Source organism: Chiloscyllium plagiosum, unplaced genomic scaffold, assembly GCF_037043375.1.
Source record: "Chiloscyllium plagiosum isolate Xiang-an unplaced genomic scaffold, Cpla_swu_hap1 HiC_scaffold_46, whole genome shotgun sequence".
Classification (NCBI taxonomy): domain Eukaryota; kingdom Metazoa; phylum Chordata; class Chondrichthyes; order Orectolobiformes; family Hemiscylliidae; genus Chiloscyllium; species Chiloscyllium plagiosum.
In genome coordinates, this window is record NW_028270184.1 from 39,708,451 (window position 1) to 39,728,036 (window position 19,586).

Consider the following 19,586-nt stretch of genomic DNA (forward strand, 5'->3'; position numbering starts at 1 on the left):
CGGTAATGGACTGAGAACAGATACACACACACACACACATGCACACAGAGAGAGAGAGAGAGAGAGAAAAGGAATTTAAATATATTGTCCAACGGTATTCACTTAAAGATAGAATCCTAAAGATAAAATGGAGACCACGACAGGTTAGTGCAGAAGGGAAATGGGCCGAAGTGCACCAGATTGTGTTAGCGGTAGCATACAGTGTTACGGTTATCACATGAATTAACTGCAGGCGGTCACCTAGGTGAATGGAAGACTCAGGCTAAGGTACGGAAGCATTTCTAGCGGCCTGGCATGCACAAGGACATGGATATTTTTGGTTGTACATTTCAAACATTCCAAATGGTAGGTAAGTCACAGGCAATAATAAAACTAGAACCTTTGTCTCCAATTCCTGCATTCGAAAAACCTTTCACGTGGGTTATGATTAATTGTGGAGCTCCCCTTTCTAAAGTAAAAGTGGAAACCAATATTTTCTGCCCATAATGGATGTGTCTACTAGATTGCCAGAGGCAATTCCATTACACAGTGTTAAGACAGGAAGGGAGGTGGAGGGGTTGGTAGCTTTCTTTACTCACTGTAGGCTAAGCAGTGAGATTCAGTCAGACTAAGGGTCTCATTTTACCGCTCAGCTGTTTAAGGATATCATGGATAGCTTAGGTATTCAGTATTTCAAATCAAGTGCGTCCCATCCTGAATCCCAAGGAGCCTTGGAAAGTTAACATCAGACGCTGAAGACCATGTTAACAGCGTACTCTCAGGATTACCCGAATGATTGGGATAAAGGTGTTCCATTAAATTGTTTGCCATCGGAGATGTCCCAAATATATCTACTCAGTTTACGTCCTTTGAGTTAATGTTCGTACATGAAGTGAGAGGTCCTTTGAAATTGATTAAATATAAAGCGACTAGACCGAAGTCGGTGATCTCACAATTGGATTATGTATGTGAGGTGAGGGAGAGATAAGACCGAGTAGGTGAGCTTGCTAAACAGCACCCGAAGAGGGCACAGCTGAAAGTGAAGCAGGTGGCAGATAAAAACTCTGAAACTTTGACGATTTCCCGTGGGGATGACGTATTAGTTCTGCTACCAGTGGAAGGAAATCCCTTCAAAGCCAGATTTAGTGGCCCCTTTCAAATTAAAAAAAATGCTGAGTATGTTAATCTATCTGGTAAAGATACTGGATATGACAAAAACGTTATCGAGTATTTCATGGGAATGAATAATGCACCATCCACATTTAAGACTCAGGAACAGAGTTGCAGCCAGATGAACAAATTGTGCAGCTTATCTGTATGATGTCGTGATCTTTATCAAGTGATTGAAAGCTCACGTTACAGTTGGCAGAGCATGTTGAACGATTATAAGAAGCAAACTTGGTAATAAACTTAAAGACAACAGAATTCACGAAGGCAAAGGTGGTGTTCTTGGAACATTACATTGGACATGGAAGGTTTACCCCATGGAACACAACGTCGAAGGGCTTTGAGGAATTTCCACGACCATCTTCGAAGAAAGAAGTGTTTCGGTTTTTGGAATTGAGTGGATTCTATCGGAATTTGTTGCAAACTTCAGCAGCGTATTGGCACTACTGCTGGATTTATTAAAGAAGATCATGGAATTGTGGTGGACAGAACAATGCCAGCAGGCATTTGAGAATTTTAAAGCAGGATTAATCACCGCATCAGGTTTAGATGCACCAAATATTATGAAACCATTTGAAAGTTGTATCTGATGATCGGGATATAGTGGTTGGAGATGCACTGATACAAAAAGACGATGATGGAATTGAAGGGCCAATTGGCTACTTGTCGAAAAAACTCAATATCCACCAGAAAAAAAAAACAAAATCTCCATTATTGAAAACATTGTTAAGAGTCGTACTGATCTAACAATATTTTAATGTTTATATGTCGGAGTTGGTTGTGAACGACAGCAATCCCCTCGCTTTTTTAGACTATTTAAGGACCAAAATATGAGACTGTTTCATTGGAATCTTATGCTACCGACTTTAAACTTACAAAATGTACGTGCTGTGGGTTCTAAAAATGTGATAGCAGATGTGTTATCGCAGATTTAAAGGAAAATGTTTCGATAAGATTTGACTTATTCCAGTGTTACATAGGTGTGCAGAATTAATATGAATGGTATAGCTAAGATTGATACTTTTGTATTTCATAATAATGGGATTAAGAATTAGAGAAAAATGAATGATGACATCTTTACATTCTTTTGGTTCATTTTCTTTTCTGAAGGGGGGAGGTGTTATGAAGCCGAAAGCACGTCTGGTCACTTGAAGACAGAACGGGTTTTGCTGAATAGAAAGTACAGCCACAGATGGCAGCTAAAGTTCAGGGTGTTTCACATGTCACCATTAGCTGGGAAATGTGTACCTGGGTTTTGGTTGCTGTTTTAACAGCAATTCAAATGCAACTAAAGAGTTTAAATAATGCTCAGGAAACCAGAAACCAACGGGATTTGAATATTATTGTTTGCACTCTTAGAAAGCAAACAATTTATGAGAAATATTGTATCATGTGGAACATATAATCCGAGCATTTTGAACACTAGAGGGAGAGCCACTGCCATCCAACAACAGGGTAACTGCTGTAGAGCAGGAGTGCTATCCGGCCATCTCAAACACTCTCTATCAAAGATACATGTGCATGTCAAACCTACCTTCAGTAAAGAAAAACATGACCCAGGGAGATCAGCAGCTGGAAGTATGAACACAGCGGGGAAGATGGAGACTGCGTGGTCTTGAGATTGCAATGTTTAATATGTGGGTTGTTGGAACAGCATAGTTTTACAGAGTTGGAGTCAGATAGTAAGTAGTTAAGAAAAGAGGGGCTTGTATTCGTGAATAGTTGTTGTTTAGTGTTCCCTATTAAAGTGAAGAAACTAAGTTGTTATTTTTTGTTTAAATAGTGGAATGTACGAGATCTGTGTCACTCATTTTAACAGATTATGAGGGGAGACGAGCTTTTCTGGGTATTTGGTTTTAATTAACAGAGCAGTACGACTCCACCTTGTAAATGTCCATCCACGTTAACCCCATTTCCCTGCAGTTGCCCATATCTTTCTAGTCATTTCTTATCCACAAATTTATCCAAATGCTTTTGAAATGTTGTTAATGTAGCCCCCTCAACCATATCTGCTGGTAGCTCATCAATGTACCAGCCCTCTGTGTAAAGACGTGGCCCCTCAGGTTCCTTTTTATTCGTTCCCCTCTAACCTTAAACTGATCCCCTCTAATCCTCAATTCTCTAAATCTTGGAAAAAGACTCAGTGCATTAACTCTATCAATACACCTCATGATCTTATACAGCTTTATAAGTTCCCCTCACTCAGTCTCCTACACTCGAAAGAAAACGTCTTGGCTTGTCCAACCTCTCCCTATAACTCAGATTGTTGGGTGCTGGCAACATCCTTGCCAATTTCTTCTGCACTCTTTCTAATTACATAACATCCTCCCCATAACAAGGTGACAAAAACTGAATACAATACTCCAAACGAGGCCTTACCAAAGTCCTGTGTAACTGAAACACAACGTCCCAACTTCTATACTCTATATCCTGCCTGATGAAGGCCAGTGCACTAAAAGCCTTCTTCACGATCCTGTCTACCTGCGACTCCACTCTCAAAGATCCGTGTACCTGAACGTAAAAGTCTTTCTGCCCACTACACCCTTTTAGTCCCTCCCATATACCGTGAAACTCCAACCTTGATTTGAGTTTCCAAACTGCAAGACCTCACATGTCTATATTAAACTCCATTTGCCATTTCTCAACCTACAACCCCACCTGATAAAGGTCCTGCTGCAATTTCCGATAAACGTCCTCACTGATCACGCTCCCACTTATTTTCGTGTCACCTGCAAACATACTAATGATGCTTTGTACATTCTCAACCCAATCATGGAGAACAAACAGCAATGGACGCGGCCTCCAGTCTGACAAGCATTCATCCACTAAACCCTCTGCTTCCTACCATCAAGCCAACTGTGTATCCAATTGGCCAGTTCCCCCAGCATTCCACATGATGGAACCATCCAGAGCAGCCTGCCGTGTGGTACCTTATCAAAGACCTTATTGAAATACATAGAGACGACGTCTACCGCTCGGCCCTCATCAACATTCTTGGTCACTTTATCAAAGAACGAAAAAACTTTGAGAAGCATGATCTCCCATTCACAAGTCTATGCTGACTGCTCCGAATCAAACCCTGTGTAATTGATGGGTGAAGTCAACGGTATGCAAACCTTCATTGTAAGATGATTCGAGTACATAAGTAAAGCCATCTTCCTGCTGTTGTAGAGCCTTGCTAATAGAGCATTTGGGGCACTCTGTGCAGATTTGATCTCCTTTGTTAGGAATGGTCTCCTTACCACAGACTCGGGTGATGGTAACATGAGGATCGAGTAAAGAAGCTGAGTGTTTAATCTGTAGAGCGGTGAGAGACGAAGAAATTGTGATGCTGAAACATTAGGAGTGGCAGCCATCACTTAATTCCAAAAGAAATATTGATAGGGTGAGAAATTCCATACTTTACCCAGGATTGATTGGTTTGATTTATTGTCACGTGTACCTCAGTACAGGAGAAAGTGAGGTCTGCAGATGCTGGAGATCAAAGTTGAAACTTTATTGCTGGAACAGCACAGCAGGTCAGGCAGCATCCAGGGAACAGGAGATTCGACGTTTCGGGCATAGGCCCTTCTTCAGGAATGAGCAGAGAGTGTTCAGCAGGAGAAGATAAAAGGTAGGGAGGAGGGACTTGGAGGAGGGGAGTTGGAAATGTGATAGGTGGAAAGAGGTCAAGGTGAGGGTGATAGGTCGGAGTAGGGTGGAGGCGGAGAGGTCAAGAAGAAGACTGCAGGTCAGGAAGGCGGTGCCGGGCTGGAAGGATCCGGCTGAGACAAGGTGGGGGGAGGGGGGATGAAGAAACTGGTGAAGTCCAAGTTCATCCCCTGCGGTTGGAGGGTTCCCAGTCGGAAGATAAGACGCTCCTCCTCCGACCGTCGGGTTGTTGTGGTTTGGCGGTGGATGAGTCCAATGACCTGCATATCCTCGGTGGAGTGGGAGGGGGAGTTGAAATGCTGTGCCACAGGTTGGTTGGGTTGGTTCGTCCGGGTGGCCCAGAGGTGCTCCCTGAACCGCTCCGCAAGTAGGCGGCCTGTCTCCCCAATATAGAGGAGGCCACACCGGCTGCAGCGGATGCAGTAGATGATGTGGGTGGAGGTGCAGGTGAATCTGTGGCGGATATGGAAGTTTCCCTTGGGGCCTTGGAGAGAAGTGAGGGGGGAGGTGTGGGCGCAAGTGTTGCACCTCCTGCGGTTGCAAGGGAAGGTGCCGGGAGTGGTGGTTGGGTCGGTGGGGGGTGTGGATCTGACAAGGGAGTCGCGGAGGGAGTGGTCTCTACGGAAAGCTGATAGGGGAGGGGAGGGAAATATATCCTTGGTGCTGGGGTCTGTTTGGAGGTGGCGGAAGTGACGGCGGATGATGCGCTGTACATGGAGATTGGTGGGGTGGTAGGTGAGGACCAGTGGGGTTCTGTCCTGGTGGCGGTTGGAGGGGCGGGGCTCAAGGGCGGAGGAGCGGGAAGTGGAGGAGATGCGGTGGAGGGCACCGTCACCCTCCACCGCATCTCCTCCACTTCCCGCTCCTCCGCCCTTGAGCCCCGCCCCTCCAACCGCCACCAGGACAGAACCCCACTGGTCCTCACCTACCACCCCACCAATCTCCATGTACAGCGCATCATCCGCCGTCACTTCCGCCACCTCCAAACAGACCCCAGCACCAAGGATATATTTCCCTCCCCTCCCCTATCAGCTTTCCGTAGAGACCACTCCCTCCGCGACTCCCTTGTCAGATCCACACCCCCCACCGACCCAACCACCACTCCCGGCACCTTCCCTTGCAACCGCAGGAGGTGCAACACTTGCGCCCACACCTCCCCCCTCACTTCTCTCCAAGGCCCCAAGGGAAACTTCCATATCCGCCACAGATTCACCTGCACCTCCACCCACATCATCTACTGCATCCGCTGCAGCCGGTGTGGCCTCCTCTATATTGGGGAGACAGGCCGCCTACTTGCGGAGCGGTTCAGGGAGCACCTCTGGGCCACCCGGACGAACCAACCCAACCAACCTGTGGCACAGCATTTCAACTCCCCCTCCCACTCCACCGAGGATATGCAGGTCATTGGACTCATCCACCGCCAAACCACAACAACCCGACGGTCGGAGGAGGAGCGTCTTATCTTCCGACTGGGAACCCTCCAACCGCAGGGGATGAACTTGGACTTCACCAGTTTCTTCATCCCCCCTCCCCCCACCTTGTCTCAGCCGGATCCTTCCAGCCCGGCACCGCCTTCCTGACCTGCAGTCTTCTTCTTGACCTCTCCGCCTCCACCCTACTCCGACCTATCACCCTCACCTTGACCTCTTTCCACCTATCACATTTCCAACTCCCCTCCTCCAAGTCCCTCCTCCCTACCTTTTATCTTCTCCTGCTGAACACTCTCTGCTCATTCCTGAAGAAGGGCCTATGCCCGAAACGTCGAATCTCCTGTTCCCTGGATGCTGCCTGACCTGCTGTGCTGTTCCAGCAATAAAGTTTCAACTACCTCAGTACAGGGAAAAACTTTATTTATGAGCAGTGGAGGCAGATCATAGAAAGCATGGCCAGACAGATCATAGGGTGGATATAGACTTGGACAGAGTAAGGCATGCAGGATACACTGAACAGGACATGCACTAGACAAGATCAACATGAACAGATCAGCATTATTTGATCTTAGAGAGTCCATTCATCAGTCTAATGTGACTTTCCTAATAGTTTATATGCCTTAATTAACTCTCCCAAAGTTATTGGGCAGTCGGCGTGTGAACCAGTACTGAACGTCATGTTGTTCACAATCCCCAACAGCAACCACAATACCTTCCATCCGAAACAGGTAGCCATTCCCACCAGTTTCCGCCCTACATAGAGAACACCAGGCTTGCTTCTCAGAGATGGAAGATGCCTTCTTGAGACTTCACACAAAACATATGGCTTCCCTGCTCACCGATAGAAAACCATGTTAAAGTCCCACATGTCTATCATAAGCAATGGAGCCAAGAGGAACAACATGGAGCAATCTGTCTGTGCAGCCTCTGCTCCACTTGGTCATCATGTTAGAGCATCAGTTAGGAGACAGTGAGAACTGCCCATGCTGGAGATTGGAGTAGAGAGTGGATTGCTGGAAAAGCACAGCAGGTCAGGTAGCATCTGAGAAGCAGGAGAATCGACGTTTCGGGCATAAGTCATTCATCAGGAATCAGCATCAATTACCTCATTCTGTCCCTTTCTAAGTGCGCTGAGGGAAGAATGTCCTCCTCCTGTTCCTGCATAAATGACTTAAGGGGCTGAATGGCCTCCTCCTCTTCCTGTGTAACTGACTCAAGGGACTGAATGGCTTCTTTCTCGTCCGGTTGGACAGGGCCAAGGGCCTGACTGGTTTAACCATGGTTCCTGTTTGACAGCTCGGTATGCTGACAAGAGTGATGATCCTGCAGCTTTAAGATGTTATTTTATCGTGGTTTCTTTTCAGAGAGAAATTGAATGATCGTTATCAAGCTGGATAGTTAAGACCACTGAGTAAGCAGCTATGGAGGCCTTGTGTTTATTTTAATGCAGCCCGAACGGGTGTGTCCAGCTCTCACAGATTAGGATCTCTGGTTTTTTGTTTCTCAGTAACATCAGAAACGATTGGGCTCTCCACAGAGTTGGAAGCTTCAGTGACTATCTCCTGGCTGCTACTCTCCCTGAAATTTGTCTTGGTGCTGTTTTTAATTCCTGGATTGGAGAAATGTTTGTGACATTCTGTGTCTGAATATTCCTTTTTGCCAAGGGCTGTGTTTATGGAATTTCCCTATATTGGAGCAGTTCATTAGTAATAGTTCCTAGATCTATTATTCTGTTAACTTTTCCAATAGAATTACGTTATTCTAAATTCCTCTTTCTTTTGAGTCGTTTTATCTTTTGTGTTTAAGTCGATGGTGTTTTGCTTCACACCGAGAAGTTTGACCTTTCACATTGCATCTGGAACAGACACTTTACATTTCCTTTAAAATAAGAAAACATTAGAGTCTAGGCTACCGCCCTCAAACACTTTCGAAGGGTCCTGGTGTGGTCCATCACACTAGACTCCTTCTGTTCCTGAGTAATAGGCTGGAGGCACTGAATGGGCTGTCCCTGTTCTTCTCCAATAGTGTCAATGGGCTGAACGACTTCCTCATATTCCTGTGAAACCAGCGTGAGGTGCTGAATGAACTATTGTTTTACTGTGGCAATGTGCAGTGTCTGGCAGTGCTGTTACATGAATGTTACTGTCACTTTAACAGCAAAAGCCTCAATGGAGTCTGGGTCTTGCTGCACATGGACACAGACCAGTTCAGGAGCTGACGGGGGGGATAAAATGTTCTGAACATCGTGGAATCTTCATTGACCATCCCCACATTCTGATCTTATGGTGGGGAGGGTGGGGGCGGGGAGACATTGATGAAGCAGCTGAAGATGTTAGTGAAGAGGAAGCCAACCTGAGATCTCCCAGAGAGGTGACCCAGGACTGAGATGATGAACATCTCCCTTTGTGACATGTTTGACTCCAAGCACTGGAGAGTTTACTCTGATTCCCATTAAGTCCAGTTTTGTTAAGCTTCTTGATGTCAACGGAAGTTAACCATTGCATTGATATCAGGGCCAGTCATTTTTACCTTAACCCTTGTGTTAACCTCTTTTGTTCACTTCGATAGGCCATGATATATCGGAACAGCAAGTGTTTTCTTCAAACAGGTCACATTGAATGTCAGGATTTCTCTTCTCCAGAGTGTTGGGGCAGCTAGATGTCTGAAAGTATTTGAAAAGAATGTAGATGGATATTGACCTGTCAGAAGCACAAGTTGGAGAGGGGGACGCTCTGTAAAGAGAGATGAGGGGCCTCTTTCATACCCGTACCTGGATTATCCAATTATATTTCCCAAATCACCTCAAAGCGTGTGTGTCAGTCTTGAGGGGCTGAAGGAAACACAGAAACATGGGACTGAGGAGCAGGAGTTGGTCATTGGACGCTTTGAACCTTCTCCAACAGGCACTATGATTGTGGCTGAACAGGTTTTGGCTCAGTCCCACTTTCCTGTCTATGTCCCATTATCCGTGACTCACTTCCCTGTCAAATATTTAACTAACGCAGCTTTCAGTCAATGTGAACATAGAGGCACGATAAACCTCCAGTGAAGAGAATTCCCACTTGAAAGGTCCTTTCAGAATTTTTCGTCATCCCTCTTATACAATGAAAGAGTCGTGCAGAACGGAAACAGACCCGTTAGTCCAATCTGTTCACTCCGGCCAGATATCAAATCTGATCCAGTCCCATTTGCCAGCAGTTGGCCAATATCCTTCCTCTTTCAGATACTTTTTAAATGTGCGATTGTAACCGCCTTCACCACTCGCTCTGACAGCACTTTCTGTTCGCACACCACTCTCTGTGTGAAACATTTACCTTCAGGTCCATTCTAAATCATTCGTCCTCCCGCCTTCAACCTATGCCCCCTTGTTCTGGACTCCCCTATCCTGAGGAGCAGAACGTGGCTGTTCAGAATATCCATGCCCTTGATGGTTTTATAAACCTCTATAATGTCACACCTCAGCATTTACCATTCCAGGGGGGAAGGACCACAACCGAATCAACCTCTCCCTAAAGCTCAAACCTCCAGTCCTGGAACAACCATGTCCATGTTTTCTGCAGACAACCGAGTTGTACGCAGTATTCTTAAAGATGCCTCACCAACATCCTGCACGGATGCAACATGCCACCCCAATTCCTACACTCAAAGCTCCGACTGATAATGCAAATGTGCCAAATATGTTCTGTCCCACACTGTCTACCTGCGACTCCACTTTCAATGAACTATGCGCCTCCGGCCCCAGGTCCCTTTGTTCCACAACACTCCACAGGACCTTGCCATCAAGTGTATAATTTCTGCACTATTTGACGTCCGAAAATGCAAAACCTCGTATTTATCTAAATTAAACTTCATCTGTCACTCCTTGCCTCTTTGCCCAATCTAATTGTGGTCTCGTTGTACTCTGAGATAATCTACTACACCACCTTTCTGATGTAATCTGTAAACTTACTAAATATGGCCCCGATATTTACATCCAAATCCTTCACATAAATGATGAAATGCAGTGAACTGAGTACTGATTCTTACAGCACACTGCTGCTCACAAGCCTCCAGTCTGAAAAATATCCCTCTTCCTTCAAGCCAATTGTGACTAGCTTGCTCTTTATCCAATGTCACCAAAACTTACTAATCTGTGCACCAATCGGAATATCATGAACACCTTGCAGACGTCCATATGAACAATGTCTACCAAACTACCTTCATCAATCTTCTTTGTCCCCTCTTCATAAATCTCAATCAAATTAATGAGACATGATTTCCCATGCAGAAAGACACGTTGTCTACCCCGACGAGCCCTTGCCTTCCCAAATATATGTAAATCCTATCCCTCAGAATCCCCTCCAACAATTTACCCACCACTGACATCAGGCTCACAGGTTTATAGTTCCCCGGCTTTTTGGGTCTCTGTTTTCTTTTCTAGTCCCACTCCTCCACTGTCCTCAACAAATGTTAAATGTAACCAGGTCGATGATATGGCCTATGATATCAGTCTCAGACTGGGTCAGGGTCAGTTTTAGGAACAAGTCAGGCTAGTTTCTTTAATCTGCTGAAATATCACCTTTATGAACCAGAGCACTGTTACTCAAACAATGTTGGAAAGATGAATAACAAACTGTTTTGATATTGCAAATGAAGAATTGATATTTCTCTGTTTAAAACATTGAGACACACACACACACACGATAAAGAAAATATCTGCAATTTCAAGTTGAAAGAACTTGGTCCAGATATTTGTGTAATTCATGACAAAAGGAAACATTGAGAGATTGTCCAAAATGTGATTCTGCTTCTGAAGATATTCTACTCACACAAGCTGTCAGCAATGGGATTCCATCCTGGAACAATTGGATTTGGCTGAATTCCCTTTGCGTTAGGCAGTGAGGAGATTCCAATTAATTCTGTTGAGGAATCCTCCAATAGGTAGCACAGTTGCTCAGTGATTAGCATTGCTGTCTCACAGTACCAGAGACTTGTGTTTAATTTCAGGCTCCATTTTATCGGTGTGAAGTTTGCACACTCTTCCCTTGGTCTGTGTGAGATTCTCATGGGTGTTCCAGTTTCCGCCCACAGTCCAAAGCTGTGCATGTTAGGTGGATTGGTCATGCTAAATTGTCCATAGTGTTCAGGGATTTCTAGGTTATGTGCATTAGTCAGGGATAAATGCAAGGGAACGGACCTGGGAAGGTTAATCTTTGGAAGTTTGGTATGGACTTGTTGGGCCAAAGGGTTTGTTTCCACATTGCAGAAGAATGGTAACGATTACTGTAGAGTTCGTTTTTAGATCGCACATATTGCTGTGATGAAGAACAATGAAGGAGAGAGAGTGTGATAGTCTGTTCCTTCTCGGGCAGATTACATTTTCTCCCTCTCTGAGTTGATTCACATAATAATGTCATCCTGTCCCAAACTGGATCATGTGAGGTCTCCTTGTACATTGTCCAAACTATGCCTCCAACACATTCCCTGTTCCATGTAGGTGCATCATTGCTGCTGTCATACACAGAGCCATACCCTTAGCAGAAAATGATCTCGTTCAATTTGAAGATATGGTTATATGTCCCCGCATCATTAAAAACATAACATGTTTAATGTATTCAGAATACCTCTGTCAAAATGAATGCATTTTTTAACAAATACAGAAATTGCTGGAAAAGTGCAGCAGGTCTGTCAGCAACGAGATGCCTTTCACATGCTGTAGTTTTACCATCCTCCACCACTTCCTCTGATATCATTCCATACGCACACCACCTTCTGCGTGAAATGGTACCCCTTAGACATCTTGAAAACCTTTTCCCTCTCACTTTCAACCAATGCCCTCTAGTTTTGGACGCCCCTAACCTGGGGTAAACCCCTGACTACTCACCCTATCTATGACCATTCTCATTTTATAAACCTTCACTGCTGCGAAATGTGACTCCAATCAACACGAATGGCTGGACTTTCAGTCACCCCGGGACTAAATTCTGAAATTCAATACTGACACCTCTTCCTTCTCCATCAAGTCACAATTGTAAATCCATTTTCATCAGTTTGTTCAGATGTATCATGAGACACTTCTGTGAGCTTTACACCTGGATCTTTGTGCCCGGAGGTAGGGATACTAGCACCACTCGGCAATACCCATAAAGCTGTAACATTATTCTCCTGTGTGTTTGTTCATCAGACTGTCCTGACATGATGTGACATACCTCTGCAACAGGCAGGACTTGAATCCAGGCCTTCTGGTCCAGAGCTACGAACACCACCACACACGTTCAGGAATTGGAATCAAATCCATAGCTCTGGCTCAGAGACAGGGACAATACCCACTACACTACCATATCCAAATTTGGGTCATATTTTAATTGCCAGCTTTCAGCTCGGTGTGGATTTATTATAATCAGGTTACCATTACTGAACTACACAAAACACTTTGTATTGTTAAACAAATGCAAGATATTTGTCTCAACTGTAGGATGTTGAGAGCACGTGCTGTGCCATCGAAATTAACTATGAACATCTTTAATCGAAATTATCTGTAGCCTGCAATATTAGGGAAAGAAATCCTGCAGACACACTCAGCCCAATGAAGGGTCTCAAATAGATTTTATTACCGAACACCAGAGACGGAAAAAGAGCTTAATTTCTGGCCCCAAAACACTGATCAGTATTACCCAACTCTGACGTTCGACTCCCCTCTTCCTAAAACCATGAAATGACACCAGGCCGCTGATTAATGTCCAGCCTCACATCCCCACTGACTGTGTCTGCAATCTGTCCCTCCTCCCCCTAACCACACAAGGCAAACCAAGCTCGGGGTCTTTGTGAAAATCAAGGCCCGAATGTGCAGGCATCCTGGAGAGGGATGGGCATTTTAAGATTGAAGGGGGAGGGGGAGGTGACAGTAATATCACACACTGGGTTGAGGGGTAGCAGATGGAGTTTAGTTTGGATTAATGCGAGGTGTTGGATTTGGTAAATCAAACAAGAGTAGGACCTATACAATTAAAAGTAGAGCCTTTGGCAGTGCTGTTTCACAGAGGCCTCGGCTATCAGGTATAATTCTTTAAAATTTGCATCTCATATAGAAAGTGTGATTAAGAAGGTGTTTAACACACATGTCTTCATTGGTCAGACCTTTGATTAACAGATTTGGGATGTCATGTTGTGTTTGTACAGGACATTGGTGAGACCTCTTTTGGAATACTGTGCCCAGTCTGGTCATCCTGCCCGCTCATTCCGGAGGCACACCACCCTCTGGGTGAAAAAAGCTAACCCTTAGGTTGTTTTTAAATGTCTCCCCTCTCATCTTAAGCCCATGTCCTCTAGTTTAGGACTCCCCATACCCTTACAAAATACCTTGACTATTCACTTTGATATTATTAAGCTGGAGAGGGTTCAGAAGAGATTAACCTAGATGTTGCTGGGAAAGAAGGGATTGAGCTATAAGGAGATGCTGGATAGGCTGGGACGTTTTCACTGGAGAGTATGAGATTAAGGGGTAACTTTACAGAGGTTTATAAATTAATGAAGGGTACAGATAAGCTGAAGGGCTGATGTCTTTTCCCTAGAGTTGGGGATTCAAAATTGAGTGATATTTTAAGGTGCGAGGAAAATGATTTACAGAAGTCATGAGAGGTAATTATTTTACACAGAAGCTGGCTTGGGTGTGGAATGAACTTCCAGAGGAAGTGGTGAAAGCAGGGACAGTTACAACGTTTAAAGGACATTTAAATCATGGATAAGACATCATGGATGGTACTGTGAGCAGCTGCCTCTCCCTTTCCCTCTCTGAATGAATCCCTGTCGATTTTCACCCTCAGCCAATGCCTGTGCAGTGGCGTGGGGGAGGCCAGCAAAGGGTGGCATTGCATCACTTTAAGCACGACAGAGACTGCCAGACCTGTCCCACACAGAAAGACACAGGTGCACATACACCAATTGTGAGGACACGGCGTGAAGCTTATCTGCTAAGTTTAATGAAATATAAAGAAATTCTCAATTCGCCTCGTAAACTGTTAAAATATGACTGATAGATCTGCCAAATTCCACTATTTAAAAATATCGATTTATTTTTTTCACTCTGAAAATGAACATTTTACATCAACTATTCAAAACTCTGGGACCCTCTTTCTCTTAACTGCTTATTACCCTACTCCAGCTCTCCAGCAATATACTGTTTCTGGGCCTGCCATCCTCTCATACCACAGGTACTTTTAAGCTCTCAGTTCAGAGTAGCATTCACCCTCTCTTAAAGGTACATTACACACTTTCAACTTCATTACATTATACCCTGATTAATATAGATAAGTAGAACCTATCCGATTTCTCTTGCTCTGTGGTTTGTCAATATTTCATCTACTCTGTCTCGTATGTGTCAGGATTTTTGTTGCTCCATTGACAGCACGTCATTATTCGACTCTGTCCGTGGGAATATAGCAATATTTCACTTGCTCACACTCGTGAGAGTGGGGCAGGATTTCAGTTGTTTCCTGTGGACTGTGACGCGATAACAATCTCAATGTTTGGAGATGGCACCGAACCTGGAAGAACTCTGAAGTCGATGGACGACAGTGTGGAAATCTAACAGGACAATCACACATTGGTGTAGTGTTCAGGTTTATGGCAGATGGGGATCAATGCAGAGCAGTGTGAGGTGATACACTTTGGTAGGAAGGGCAATGAAAGACAGTTTAAAACAGGCTGTACCATTATAAAGGGGGTACAGGAGCAGAGAGCGCTGCGTGTACATGAGCACAGATTGTTGAAGATGTCAGGACAAGTGGGGAGAGCAGTAACTATCACAGATTAGTTTCAGTATCTGACCTGTTTACAGGGAGAGGTGTAGGAGTGAGTCATCGTGCTCCCTTCCTGGGAGGCGGTGGTGACGATGTGTTGAGAGCCCACCCTCCTGCCTACCGAGACCGTAGTGATTCCATTGGTACCAGTTCGACACAAAAGGGAGATGGCATCAGGGCCACGGCTTCTAAGTTGTGCCGGGGGCAAACGGAGCTGCCAGTGGGTTTAAAGTGCGAATTGTCCTTCACTGAATATTGCTCCTTACTTGATCGGTGGGACGTGGATGTTTCACAATCTCCACACGAGGCGTCCCGGTCCTCTCTGGTTCGTACTAGGGTCCTCCCCACATGGCGGGGGGAGGGGGTGAGGGAACGGATATAGGGCACTCCCACCACCCGGCTTAGCCCTTTCTGTCCTATTCCAGGCTGTTTCTCCTGGAATGGGAGAAATGGAGGGAGGGAGGGTAGGAGTGGGTGGCCCTGCTGTTAGTGCTGGTGTAGGTGGGGGACAGGTTCATGGTGAGGTGTCCAGAGTGAGTCAGTCCACAGTGTTGTATCAATGCAGTATTATTAGTGAAGGGGGGGGGGGTAAAGTGGAGGGAGAGAGAGAGAGAAAGAGAGACAGACAGAGAGACAGAGAGTGAGACAGAGAGAGAGAGAGAAGGTCCTGCATGCAGCAGTGAGAGTGGTGGACCATATGCCTTGTTTGGGAGTCAGTGCTATAACAGATGTACAGTGAGTGTGAGGGACCATAGAGAATACAGTGACCCTTATCCTGACAGAGCGGGGAAGGTTATTGATGCTTGTCCTGTATTTCTGGATATTTCTTCAGACCGCAGATACTGCACTGAGCTGAATAGTAACCTCGGACCATGCTCGGTGGGTCTGGCGGTGTGACCCCCTCTCGGAAGAGAATGGTCCCCCTCTGTACTAGCCCATTCACCAGGACCTCCGTGTCCCTGTCGACAAAATGTGGTGTAATTGCCCCTTATCTGCCATGCTCGGGGTAAACTGTGCAGGGCAACTCGAAACGGAGAAAGCTCAAACACGTGCCTATTGTCCTTTTAAAGATGGCGCCAGTGTCAGGGGTCACGGAATATCCAAGGGCACCCGGGCAATAGTGAGTACCTCCAGCCATGATGGGTGGGAGAATCGGGCTGACACTGTATGAGAGGGACACCATGGGGTGGGGTGGGTATTTAATGAGGTGAGTTCCATAAGATAACACCAAGAAACTAGCTCAGGCTCGTGAGGACTATCCCTCTGTCACACTCAAGGAAAATCAAACAAAGATAAATTATTATTAGAATTTGCCCAATGAGTCATAGATTCTGTTGCAACTAATTCCAATTACAAAGATGCAGAACAAATGCTCATCTGACCTCACATCAATAACCCTTCTTCCCATCTTTCTTGGGAAGGCTGGTTCACGTTACAGGATGCTATCGAAGTGTCTGCGTTTCAGCACCTTGCTACCTGGGAACACATCCTTCCATGGCACTGTCTCTCAGTCTCCCACTCTCTATTTCCCAAACCCCTCCAATGTGGTGATATTTAAATTGATTCCCCCGCCATCTCTCTGTGGCAGTGATGTTCACACCCACAGCACCCCCTTGATATGGAACAATGGAGGTATGGAGCTGGAAATGGGTGGGAGCTGCACATCCTGTCACTTCCAGCACGGGTTGCAAGTTTCCCCAAGCTAGGCAGGGATCTAACACTGTGTTACTGAGCAATGCAGCGGGGTGGTGTACACAGTCCTACATGCTGGGAGTATAACTGCTCCTGGGTTACAGATCAATGCACTGGGGTGGGGTACACGGATCTACATTCTGGGAGGGTAACTGATCCTGGGTTACAGATTAATGTTCTGGAGTGGTGACACAGTCCTACATGCTGGGAGGGTAACTGCTCCTGGTTCACAGATCAATGCACTGGGGTGGGGTACACGGATCTACATTCTGTGAGGGTAACTGATCCTGGGTTACAGATTAATGTTCTGGAGTGGTGACACAGTCCTACATGCTGGGAGGGTAACTGCTCCTGGTTCACAGATCAATGCACTGGGGTGGTGTTCCAAGTCCTACATGCTGGCAGGGTAATTGTTCCTGGTTTACAGGTTAATTCACGGGTGATCACTGCACAGGTCGCTGTGCAGGTCAGACTATCTGGTTGAGGTTTTTCGATAATGCAATGATGTGGTTTGTGTACCTCATTATGTTGGATGGATATTTGTTTCAGGTTTCCACGTTGATGCACTGCTGTCGTCTGCACAGCTCCCAATGCTGGACAGAGAGCTAATCTGGGTTTATAGATCAATGCCCTGCTGTTGTCTACACTTCTCCGGGTGCTGGACAGATATATTGTCTGGGTTTATAGATCAATGCCCTGATCATGATCTGTGCAGTGTTCCACTCTGGACAGATTGCTGGATTGTATTGACCAGTGTAATGGATGAATCTGGACAGATTGCTGGGTTGTACTGAGCTGTACACAGGCCTGGTCTGCACAGTGTTCCACGGTGAACAGATTTCTCTTCTGGGTTGATGGTGTCTGGGCTGGTTCTGTGAGGTAGATGGAGAATGTGGTATATCTAACCATTTCAGCTGATCTGGCAATGCCTTTAATTCCCATTCCTGCGATTGCACACTCCGTCTCTCACCCTATTAATATTACAGTGTGTCCAGGCACAGTACATCATGTTGGTGGAGTGGGTAAGAGGGAAAGGTGATGGACAGGTCAAAGGGTTCCCCGGAACATTCCGTCCCCAATATTCTATAACTGACATTCACCGGGACGTTCTGTCCCTGACATTCTATAAATGACATTCCCCGGGACTTTCTGTCACCGACATTCAATACCTGACACTCCCTGGAATATTCTGTCCCCGACATTCTCTTACTGACATTCCCCGGAATGTTCTGTCCCCGACATTCTATAACTGACATTCCCCAGAACGTTCTGTCCCTGACATTCTATTACTGACATTCCCCGGAACGTTCGGTCCTTGACATTCTATAACGGACATTTCCCGGAACGTTCCGTCCTTGACATTCTATAAATGACATTCCCCGGGACTTTCTACCCACGACATTTTCTTACTGACATTCACCGGAACGTTCTGTCCCCGACATTCGACAACGGACATTCCCCAGAACGTCCTGTTCCCGACATTCTCTTACTGACATTCCCCGGAACGTTCGGTCCTTGACATTCGATAACTGACATTCCCTGGAAAGTTCTGTCCCCGACATTCTATAACGGACATTCCCCGGAATGTTCCGTCCTTGACATTCTATAAATGACATTCCCCGGGACTTTCTGTCCATGACATTTTCTTACTGACATTCACCGGAACGTTCTGTCCCCGACATTCAATAACTGACACTCCCCGGAATGTTCTGTCCCCGACATTTTCTTACTGACATTCATCGGAACGTTCTGTCCCCGACATTCGATAACGGACATTCCCCGGAACGTTCTGTCCCCGACATTCCATAACGGACATTCCCCAGAACGTCCTGTTCCCGACATTCTCTTACTGACATTCCCCAGAACGTTCTGTCCCCGACATTCTATAACTGACTATCCATGGAACGTTCTGTCCCCGACATTCTATAACTGACATTCCACGGAACGTTCTGTCCCTGGTATTCTATAAATGACATTCCCCAGAACGTTCTGTCCCCAACATTCTATAACTGACATTCCCCGGAACGTTCTGTCCTCGACATTCTATAACTGACACTCCTCAGAACGTTCTGACCCCAACATTCTATAACTGACATTCCCCGGAACGTTCTGTCCCTGACATTCTATAAATGACATTCCCCAGACTTTCTGTCCCCGACATTCAATAACTGACACTCCCCGGAACATTCTGTACTCGACATTCTCTCAGTGACATTCCCCGGAACGTTCTGTCCCCGATATTCTATAACTGACATTCCCTGGAACGTTCTGTCCCTGATATTCTATAACAGATATTCCCCGGAACATTCTGTCCCCGACAATCTATAACTGACATTCCCCAGAACGTTCTGACCCCAACATTCAATAACTGACATTCCCGGAACGTTCTGTCCCTGACAATGTTTGTGAACGGCCGGGCGTCAGTGAATTGAACAAACGATAAGATCCCGAGGGAAGAGATCCCGTTCCAGGGAGAAGGAAACACTGTTCCGAAGGCCCCTCAGGCAGTTAAAGGGGTGAATACGTTTTCCCTGCGTTTACATTTCTCCACGACACGGGATCGACCACAATTTAGACCAAAATACAGAAATTCTCAAACTCTGTCTGCAGGAAACTGGGAGAGAATCCTTCAGGACAGCAACGTTTCCACCCTCCGTATTAGGAACTGGGAAGGAGTGACCTATGTCCGCTCTCGAGTGATCGAGTGTGTGGGAATGTTCCAGAAACGATCTGTCCTGATGGATGTGTCTCTGTGTATTTGGGGAGGGAGGGTTTCTTGTGGTTTATGTCACATTTTTGTCATTAATTCAGACCTTCCCATTTGTGATTCCAGCTCCAATTATTTTAATAAATCCCTGAATACAGTGACACATTTGAAAATCTCACTGGG